Below are 11,464 nucleotides of genomic sequence, written 5' to 3' on the forward strand. Positions count from 1 at the left end.
GTGTGTTGCGTTCTCTTTAACGGTGTGTTTACAACTGTGACAATGAGCGCTTACCACTTTTTCAAATGTATGTGAAGTTCACGGCTCCATTGTTTCAGTAAACTTGCACAATGTTCTTGAATGAATTATTTGTAGATGCACAGCGGTCTGTTATCACAGGGACATCGATTTAACATTTTCACACCCCTAAACATGAAGCGGAACAAAACGAACTGTGATTGGTTGCGTTACATGTCAGTCAAACTTCCTCTTAGGCGGTCCTTGACCAATGAAAGCTGCGATGGAGTCCAGACCTTCTGCAGTCAGTCTAAAGGTCTGGAAACTCGGGAACTTTCCCCAGGAACTAGAGACTTTGGGGTGGTACTCGGTGTGTTTCGACTGCAGGAACCGGGGGTCTAAATAAAGTTACGGGTAAAGATTTCCCCCTCAAAACTGCCCTGCTTTCAGGAACTTTCGGGGGTGGGACTTGGGCGCTGAACATGCTGATTGGTTGAGCTCACGCAGCATTTTATTTCAACCTAAAAGTCTGTTGCGTTGCGTGCAGTAAGATTTGTTTGCGATTCAAATCAACAATGGAGTTTAAAAAATACGACCGATGGACCGAGGACGAGGTTCAGGCTTTATTAAGTGTATTTGTGGAGTATGAAATCCAGTGGGCTCTAGAAAATCGCGGTACTTTAGACCGCTATGGAAACGCAGACAGCAGCAGGTCTGAGGGAAAAAGAGTTCCTAGGACAAATTGTTCTGGGTAATTTCGGTGGAAACGGGGCTTAAGCAGAGAATTATGGAGCCCCGCACATGATGTAAAAGAAAAAATAAAGTAAATTGTGCCCACAATTTACTACTTTGTTCCCTCGACTTGATAAATCGTCCACACGATTTACTATTCATTCCCTCGATTTATAAATCGTACGCCCGATTTAGCAAATTGCGGGAACGAATTAGTAAATCGTGCGCATGATCTATAAATTGAGGGAACAAATTATTAAATCGTGTGCACGATTTAGCCTACAATTTTTTTCCTGCTCCGTAGAGTGTGACTAGCGCTCTGTAGAGAAGTTTGTCCGTTTAGGGCTACTGTAGAAACATGACGGCACAAAATGGGGGACCCGCAGTGCATGTAGATAGAAATGGCTCACTCTAAGGTAATAAAAACATAACAGTACATTATGTAAGGTCTTTATACACCACTGAAAACATAGTGTTGTACAATATTGCATTTCTGTCAATAGATCCTCATAAATATTACACACTGCACCTTTAATAAAAAAAGTTTTGTTTATCAAGTTTAATTCAAATGTACAGAGCATAACATTTATTGGCCTGACCAACATAAAACTACAGTAAGAATTTGATTGGTCTCAGAAAGCAATGTGATCAGTAATATTCAGCAAAACATTATGATGTTCCAGGACTGTCACACATTTTAGTGTTTTCTCATAGTTTCCACCGCAGACAAGAAAAACCGAACACGCATTGATGCACGCAAACAAGCAGATTCACACAAGCACACCGAAATCACACTCTCATGCACACAAACACATACACAAAGACACACCATCTTGCTCCATTCATGCAACGCCAGAGTCGTGCAATCAGTAAATGAGTTACCTCTCTGCAACCTCATTATCAAACAGTCATCTAAAGCTTCAGCCCACAGAGACAACAGCCGATTATCTCTGACAGTCACTCTATAAAGCCTGATTTACTACAGAAGAACCAAGCAAACCCAAAACACAACACCACCAGCAGCTCCAAATCAAATCAGGGTCCCAACCTGTGTACTTTTGAGATTTACATCTTTCAGGCAAATTTTGAACCATGCATCATCCTGTCAGTACATTAATTATGGGGCTTTGACTAGATGAAGATAAGAAGGTAGCAGTGTTTACAAAGCTACTTTGAAACTCAATCTCCCAAACTACAAGCTACTCATCATTTAAAGTACTTAAAAGGAAAGAAATGATCATTCTGTCATCGTTTACTCTTGAGTCTTGAATGTCGATAACCAAATTACCATTGACTTCCACTGTATAGACAAAAAAAGTCATACCGGCTTAGAACAACATGAGGGTGAGTAGATAATAACATAATTGGCATTTTGGGTGAACTATCCCTTTAAACAACAGTCAAAATATCGTTTTAGCTACACAAGCTACAAACAAAATTTTCACTAACTATGCAGAAGTTATTTAAGGATATAATAAATCAGTGAATCATTTGAAGCAGTCATGGTTTAAAACTGAACAAACTGATTCACTACAGTGAACTGGATTTTTCGCAACACGACAGATGTAGGATATAGCATGCTTGATTATTGCCAAAAGCTAGCTTGTTCATTTTCAATGTGATATTAGAACAGTGATAAAGCATAACCCTGATCACGCTCCATTGCCACTTGTTGGAAGAAATAGAAATAGCATTTATTTTTACATCTTTTATCCAAAGAGACATACATTGCATTCAATACATTCATCTGAACCCAATCATAGCCATAACCTTGGTGTTTCTAGCGCAGCGCTCTACTGTTTGAGCAACAGGAACTCTACAAATAGACTAGTTTGAAACCAGTGTAACTATCACGCTACCGTAAAAGGTAGTATCATACTTCTAATCAGGTACTCTCCAGCGCTGGAAGGTAAAGCATTCGTGACTGCCAACTTAAAAAGGAACAACACTGACAACCTTTTGACAACTTTGGGTTAAGTCTCTTTCTGAAACAGAGCTGCTAACATCCTGCCACACACTGCAAAGGGACCAAGCAGGAACTAGAGTCTGTGTGAAATTGACATATGAAAAACCTAAAACAAAGTAATTATCCAGAGGAACAAAAGCACACTTACTTGTTCCGCACACCGAGCAGAAACTTCCCCAACACCATCCATATTTAAAGAGCTGTGCTGATGTTAACCCACTTAAATGTTACCGTAACATCAAAACTTGATTTGACCGTTGTTCATTTTGACATCTCTTTAAGACAAGCAAGACCTGAAGTTAGAGGATGATCTGACCTGATGAGGAACTGGACAAGCTCAGTTCATGACACATTTGAAGTACTAAAATTATAACTCAGTCTAAAGTCTGGAATGCATCTGGCCTTTGCAACTGCTTTCTCTCACAATCCGAAATCGGGATAAAAGGGAGGAATCTGTAACAGAATATATAGCTTTTGGCGATTGCAGCTCAGGGCAGATGGGTTATTAAATACAGTCTACAGTTTCATTGAAAATCCCTCACAGAACCCTCACGGGTGGACGCATGGATAATTTAAGAGGAAACTAAATATAGATTTATTAAACTGTAAATACATTTAAATTGTTAGGTTTATACATCTAACTATTTTAATATTCTGTTGAAAAAAGGTACACTACATACAAAATCAATATTTACCAGGAAAATTGTAATAATTTATTTTGACTTCAATACAGTAATGATATGAAGTAACAAAATAAAATCCAATTACTCATAATATCATGCACTGTCTCACATCAAATCTTTTTTAAATACATTTCATAAATATATATACAGCATATGTGTGTGTGTGTGTGTGTGTGTGTGTGTGTGTGTGTGTGTGTGTGTGTGTGTGTGTGTGTGTGTGTGTGTGTGTGTGTGTGTGTGTGTGTGTGTGTGTGTGTGTGTGTGTGTGTGTGTGTGTGTGTGTGTGTGTGTGTGTGTGTGTGAGTGTGTGTGTGTGAGTGTGTGTGCGTGCAGCACCGCCGCTCCCACCACGCGCATCACGCGCTGTGCGCAGGGCACCAAGTGCTGAGGGGGGCACCAAAAGAAGACCCATCTCCCAACAACCTCGGCTCTACAAAGTCGCCATCACGGGCACCATAAAGTAATTACGCTTAGGGCACTAATACAGCCAGCAGCGGGACTGTGTGTGTGTGGAGAACTAAACTTTGGAGTACAATGAAAAGATGAACTGTTCACAATTCAAACTTTTTACTAAGTAAACTTTAACATTATATATGCAGAGAGAAAGGGAATGAATAGTTTCTGTAATAATGAGACCGTGAATATCATGAGTTAGATATCTGGATCTCAACATTGTGAAATTCTGCAAGAAGGCCTGCGAACACCATGTGGCACTAGAGAATGTGAGAATTATTCATTCTGGTTCTCTCTGTCACTGTTCACTGATGCAGATGAAGGGATTGTTTGTCTAAAAGGCGAATGGACTTCCTTCTATTCTGGCCTTTTTCCTGTCTGTGTAGCAGGCGTCCCTGTGCCAGGCTAAAAATACTCCCAAACACACCGTAAACTGAAGCCCGGCACACAGGAACCACGTCACAATACACTCACGGGAGGGGTGGTGGTGACCACCAATCTGTCCCTTTGTGTGTGTGAAAGGGGGTGCGAGGGAAAGAAAAAGATCATGAGCGAGAGACAATAGTCAGGAGTGTTATCATTACTGTCTCTTTCTTTCTCCTCGCTATGGGTTAAATAAAGGCAGGTTGTTTTTTCCAGTCAGTGGCTTTTGAACAGGATGTCATAGACACACAGTGGATCTGCGTCACGTGGTTTCCGCCTCCCCAAAAATAATCAAACCCGAGTAACTATAGCTTCAATAAACAGCCTGACCTTGATCTGATCTCAAATGAGTGACAAAACAATTGCGAATACATCAAACTCTCAGCCTGAACAAAAGCGAAGAACATTAATGGCATGGTCAAACAATGGACAACCCCAATTCTCAACTCTCTCTTTTGTTTCAAAGGCCCTCTATTCAAATGACCGCCAGATACATTGAATATGACTACCGCGTACAAAAATTCAGAGCCTGTTTTTCCAGCTTCCATTCTTTGAGGGGATGAGCCCCTCTGGTTACCATAGCGAGGTGAATTTATTCAAAGACAATAGGACTTCCCTCCCAGCAGGCAGTCGTTCAATTGCCGATATTTACGGGCAGGAATTACTCACAGTTAAGATCACCCACCCTCAAGCCCATCAAGTATGCCCTGCGAAAGCTTGCATTTTCCTATCTCCTCGTCTGGCCTGTTTTAGTGGGTCTGGGTGAAGTATGAGCTCTTCGATCTGTCTGTGGTTTGTGTACGCAACAGTACAGGGGTGAAGACAAGTTTCAGAACGGAAGAGCTTTGCACAAGTAATGGCTTGGTAACACTAAACATGCAACTGAATTTAACTCAAGTTTCAGGTGAGTTTCACAGAACCACTGAATGATCAAATCTCTTACCTCAAGAGTGAAATACATACATGTATAACTCTCAGCTGTGTTCGGGACCAGGGTGGGACAGTGAATGAAATTAAACATTTTGATGAAAGAATTTAAGAACCCCTGTTCATCTCATGCAGAGTTCTAGTGGTATCGGACCATAGCATGGTGCTTTGACATACATACAAAGGGGGTGAAGGGTTAACACATACATGTACCAGGTTACTTATATAGCACTTCAAAGAATATGTCCAAAAAAACCACAATATTTCTCTAGAGCATGTCTGTCTCACAGACATCTTTTCTCCTGAGAAAAAGACTCTAAAAAGAGACATGTCAAATTACTGGAGGTTTAGTAAAGTGCTGTGTCAACACTGTTGTCAACAATGTCTCAACACCTGCAAGATTTGCCACGTTACAGAAGTTTCATCAATTAAAAGTAAAAAGATTTCTCATCAAATTCATCGAAAACCACATGATCTTGGCTTTGATATCACTTAATACTCTTACTGTATACCAGCTTGTTTGTTGCTATTTTTATGTGAATGAATGAGGCATTTATATAGCACTTTACAATCTACTACTGTACCCAATGCGCTTTACAATCATATCAAGGGGTCTCCCTTCAAACAACACCAGTGTTCGGAATTTTTTTTACGAATTTAAAGGAATTTTAGGAGAAACCTTTGGGACAGTTGATACATATCTGAGAACTTCAGTATTTTATTAATGCTATGAAAAAGCAACTGAACAATACAAGGCAGACTTGTTGGTACTTTTTTGCTAGTAATCAATTTAATCTGTGAGCTTTTTAAATCTAACTGAATTCCAGCATGGATATCAATGTTCTCACAGAACACAGCACTGATTTCACATCATAATACATGGACATCTTCGTCATGACAAAGTGGGCCATGGCTACATTGAAGGAACCTTGCCCTCCCTCTCTCTCTTTTTCTTTCTAAGCGTGTATGTGCAGTGTGTGTGTGTGTGTGTGTGTGTGTGTGTGTGTGTGTGTGTGTGTGTGTGTGTGTGTGTGTGTGTGTGTGTGTGTGTGTGTGTGTGTGTGTGTGTGTGTGTGTGTGTGTGTGTGTGTGTGTGTGTGTGTGTGTGTGAGAGAGAGTGTTACTAGCAGCTGTTTTTCTGTCCTCCTTCCTGTTCATTCAAAGGGGATGCAGACCATCTTGTTTCGTCTCCTCAAGCCCAAAAAAGAACCAGCTAAACACAAACAATGAGCACATATCCTGCTCCGCCAACAGAGTTTGTTTCGCACTCTCACAGTGTTTGTTTTAAACAACTACGTGAACGTTAGCATTGAGCTATTGTTACTGATGTGTTCTGTGTCAGTAGACACAGACAAAACGTCTGAAACCTCTTTATGAAGTACTGACATTCCATCACCCTGAAAAGACTGAATGATATAAGTTTATTGCCTCTTTCAATGATTGGTATGTGGATGAGGCTTGTGTCACATGAAAATCAGTTGAAGATTTCAGGTCATATCTCTGATAAAACGATGACGCTATTGTCTAAGAAAAGTCCCGTTTGCCAAACATTTACTTGGATTTCAAAGAAACGTTCTTAGAAATTCCTTGAAACGTCCAAATGAAATGTTGAACTGTTCACAGCCGGATTGTTTTGTTCTGTAACCATGACTAACGCATTTATCCAGTTTTCACAGTTACAAAACACTTGCATCTAACTTCTCAAATGCTATGAAAGTCTTGGATAAAATTTGATCATTTGATAAAATCTTCAATTGTGTCTTTACGTTGAGGTAGAGTGTGTTTAGGCATCTGACATGTAACATTTCGAGACTCTTATTAAAGCAGCCAACGTGTGACTGAGTGAATTCATGCATGCTGTTTAAATATGAGGAAATGTTACAGGTGCACTTTGCATAAATAAACCATTGCGTTATGCTTTGACTGAGTCGAGGACAGCTGAAACAGTGGACAGGTCACAGGAGCTACTGAAAGACTGATCCAGGATCAGGGATCAAACGGATTCGGGTGTGAGATCAGCAGGACAGGAAAGACTTCTGATGGGAGTTAAGTGCTTTTTGCTGTAACTCACTGCCATCAGGCTCGATTGTAGAAAGTGTGTGAATTTCTCTGCCTGATTTCTAGTTAGAAAGAGGAAGCCTATAGAGTGGAATATTGAGGAAATCAGAATTGACCCTATTTCCTTATATTGTGAATGTTTCATTGGTGCATGATAAATTCCACATAAATAGAAAAGTTGCCTTCGGAATCTTTAATCAAAAATATAAGTCTATTTTCCTTTTCCGCTGATGTCACGTAGGCTGTGATAATGTTAACCAATAGCCAAATAGCAATTAAAGCACTGTTTTTAGTAAAAGCGCATATGGACGGGTTCTAAACTGGTACATAAAGCAAAATTTTTTAAAAAGACAAAATATGTTAAAAATTGCTGAAGTCAAATGGGTTGCAAACGGCAAATTAGATGTGTTTAGCCATCACATTTAGTCCACATTTAGGAGAAAAGTGTTACAGCCGAGCCACTGTGAGGTCACTCAAAAAATGCACATATTGGCAAAGATAAACTCAGAATGTGAATACATCTGCAAAGCTAGTCCAGTATCACTCCGATATGGACAGAACGCAGACATGCGAGCACATACGCAGCAGGGCACAAACACATCAACACTCTTGCTCTATAAATAGCCTGCCATTTTACTGGAAACAGGAGCTATGGCTCACAATCACACTGCAAATAACATTGATAAGTGAGACGGTATAGAGATAGACAGAGTCCACTGGCAGGAAAAAAAAATAAAAATGAGACAGCATATGAGGGAAAGTGAGGTAGTGGAGTGAGACCATCCATGTTACAGACACCTGCCTACACTTGCTGTCAGAGACTCTGTGTAACTGCTGAAACAACAGCTCTGTGAATGAGTGTGTGTTTGTGTGTGTGTGTGTGTGTGTGTGTGTGTGTTCAGCGCTAGTTAACAGAGCTTAAATATTACTATCTGCTGATCCGACCCACAGATTATCAGCATACTGAGCAAAAGGAGGAAAAAAAATCACGTTTCCTTTAAAGGACAGAGGGTTATTATTCACACCTTCATTCCAAGCCATCAAAATACTGACAAACCGGAGACTTCTGTATGTTAATCATTAAAAAAAAAACATTATTTACTGTATTTAATGACATAAGAAATTAAGATTTACTTTTGAGTCCCTGGATATCATCAAAGGGTTTTTTCTTATTTGTCAAATATAGTTATTTATTCAAAGACGGAAGCTATTACACAGTAATTCATCATCATGTAGTTCACATTTTGATGTTTACATGTGCATGTGTGACTAGTGGCTACCTTCTGCACAGGAAAAGCTATTTAAAGAAACACTAGACCTGTGGCCAACTCTGAATTGGGTCCTTACAAGCCACAGGTTAATGCTGGGATATACATGACCAATTCTTAGCTATTCGTTTCATAGAAAACTTGATGAACCGATGACTGTAATTTTTCCATAAATGCATTAGCTTGAAACACGGACATGGATAATAAAACCAGTGAGAATGAACTACTGAGATAAACCGAAAGAGAGAAAGCATGTGCGCATGTGTTTGAAAGAAAGAGTCAGTGTGTGTCTATGTGTGCGAATGAGATTCGGAGAGAACGTAGATGTCCTTGGGCCACGATCGTCCCTGTGACTTATAAACAAAAGTTGAAACGACAACAACATTTGCAACACAACATCTAAGCAGATTGCAATGTGAACAAAAATCAGAATTATGTTAATTCTCTCTTTCTCACAGACGCAGACACGCATACATACTGTATGATGACATAACTGATTTAACTACGATAACTCACGTTCAGGTTATGAAGAAAATTGTGTGTATATGTTAATACATATCAATAAATTCAAATAAGGAGCAGACTAACACAAACTGTAATAAAAGTACAAAATTAACAGACAATATTAATGAATAATAAATATATATGAATATATGATATATATATATATATATATATATATATATATAGAGAGAGAGAGAGAGAGAGAGAGAGAGAGAGAGAGAGAGAGAGAGAGAGAGAGAGAGAGAGAGAGAGAGAGAGAGAGAGAGAGAGAGAGAGGGAGGAAGAGAGAAATATAAATAAATATAACCTCATCCCCAAAACTAAAAGTACATACACAAAAAAAGAACTATTTTAAATAAATGCATGCACAAAATCACACCTACTCTTTGCACAACATGATGCAGACTGACCTACGATCTACTAGCCAACACTGAGCATCAGGACTGACCAACGAATATCAACGTTTCCCTGGCTTGTATCCTATTATTAGACAAACACACTGCAAGTTGCAAGACACTGCACAAGGGACAACAAAACATAATACACCACAAGAAAAGTTTGTGACCTTGGAATTCCTCAAATCTCTCCGACTGCAACATGTTTGCGCTGAGAGTGTAAAGTGTCCTTCTGTACTCTTCAGATGGTCACACTAACACCATCTGACTACATACCACACACATTTCAGCGTGTAAACTGCACAATCAAACCAACATGTCGAAGTTTATCATCAGTTTGCGTATAACCACTGAACCACTGGCTTTAAAAAGGAGTGACAGTTTGTTATGAGATCAAAAGAAAGAGATCTTACCTGCCAGTGGAGATCACTGGAGCTCTTTTGACTCAGCATAGGTATGAATCATGCAGCATAGTTCTCTACAAGCACATGCCTCCCTTAAGAAGAAAGAAAGACAGAAAGAAAGAAAGAACGCACTGCATGTCAGATGCACTGTTCAGTGAGATCAAAGCGCACACAATCAACAACAGTGTGGTGTGCAAGAGCCAAGCATGTGATACTGACCCCACACAGTTGCATGCTGCCTCTCTCCTCCCTTCGCTTTCTCTGGCCCTCCCCTTCACTTCCACTCCTCTTTCACTCAGACCCACCCCTCACTTCCCTTTGCTCTGTCTCTTTTCGCTCCATCAAACAATCATATACCTTTCTTCCCGCTCCCCATCTCTCTCTTCTCTCCCTCTCTTTCTCTCTCTCTCTCTCACTCACACACACACACAATTCCAGTGTATTAACAATAACAAGCAGAAAGCAAAGGCATCCTTGCTGGATTGTCTTTCAGCTTATCTTGGCAAATATTAATAATCAGTAAAAAAACTACTATACACTGATAGCATTGGAATAAAATAGCATGGAAGTTTGAGAAATATTGTAGCCTACATACCAGCACATGCAGGTGTATTGGTATTTGTACCGTGATGGTACATCAAAGAATAACAGGGTAGGCTATGTACAAAATTAATTAATGTTGTTTTATCTACGTTACCTGTTTTATTGTGAGCTACTCAGGTCAGTGAACTTCATTGCCTTATGATGTGTGCTTTGAGAAAAAGATTTACAGACAAATTGAGAAAAAAGGTGCAAATAAAGCACACAAATATTTTTCCAAATTCCAAAGTGTGACGTAAAAATAGAAAGAAAGAAAAAACTTACTATCGCTAGTGATGGTGAAATAGTTCTCCGTCAGCACCAAGTATAGAGGGTCATAGATACTACTATTTATATAGATATGCACATGATATGAACATGCCCCCTCAGCCAGGACTGACTGAGACTGAGAGAGACCTGAGTGGCAGAAGAGCCTGCATGCCTGGACGATTATGTTCATCGATATGTTCCTTACAACTAGGCTACCAAAGATCCAGTGATCCATGGATATTGACATGCAGCCAGGAATCGTGTTTTCCTGACATTTATATGAGACTGATTTTGATACATAGATATTTATCACTGTCTGTCAGTCCTCACAATTTCGAGAGTGAAATCCGCCAGTAACTTAGGCCTATACGCGGATAAGCGCTATTGCGCGCATGTGGCCACTTGTCAAGAATGGAAAACAAACGTTTTATTCAAATTCCATATTAGACCTAGGTCTATAATATATATGGAATTTGAATAAAACGTTTGTATTTTACATATTTATATATTATATTTTAGCACCTAGACTAGGCGCCCTTAATCACTGAAAGCTGTCACTCATTCAACGAACATGATGGATCTTTTTATAGGCTGCACCGGATCTTTTGTCAACTCCTTTTCGCTAATAATAGCATAGCCTATGCTATTATTACGAATTCTTACAGAGAATTATAGATCTTAGACCAGCAGCGTTGGGCAGTTTTATATATATATATATATATATATATATATATATATATATATATATATATATATATATATATATATATATATATATATATATATATATATATATAAATTACTG

The 11,464-nt window shown here is 39.2% G+C and overlaps 1 protein-coding gene across 3 annotated transcripts in view; it reads right to left on the reverse strand.

Moving 5' to 3' along the window:
- Window positions 1–10,026, reverse strand: part of rasgrp3 (RAS guanyl releasing protein 3 (calcium and DAG-regulated)) — a 38,580-nt gene extending 28,554 nt beyond the window's left edge. The window contains exon 1 of one of the 3 annotated variants that reach the window (XM_079833056.1): window positions 9,820–10,026. The gene's annotated coding sequence lies outside the window, so the exon portion shown is untranslated. The remainder of the gene's footprint in view (window positions 1–9,819) is intronic. The other 2 variants (XM_079833059.1, XM_079833058.1) reach the window with 2 other exon arrangements.
- Between the last annotated feature and the right edge of the window lie 1,438 nt (window positions 10,027–11,464).

Source organism: Gobio gobio, assembly GCF_949357685.1.
Source record: "Gobio gobio genome assembly, chromosome: 13".
NCBI lineage: Eukaryota > Metazoa > Chordata > Actinopteri > Cypriniformes > Gobionidae > Gobio > Gobio gobio.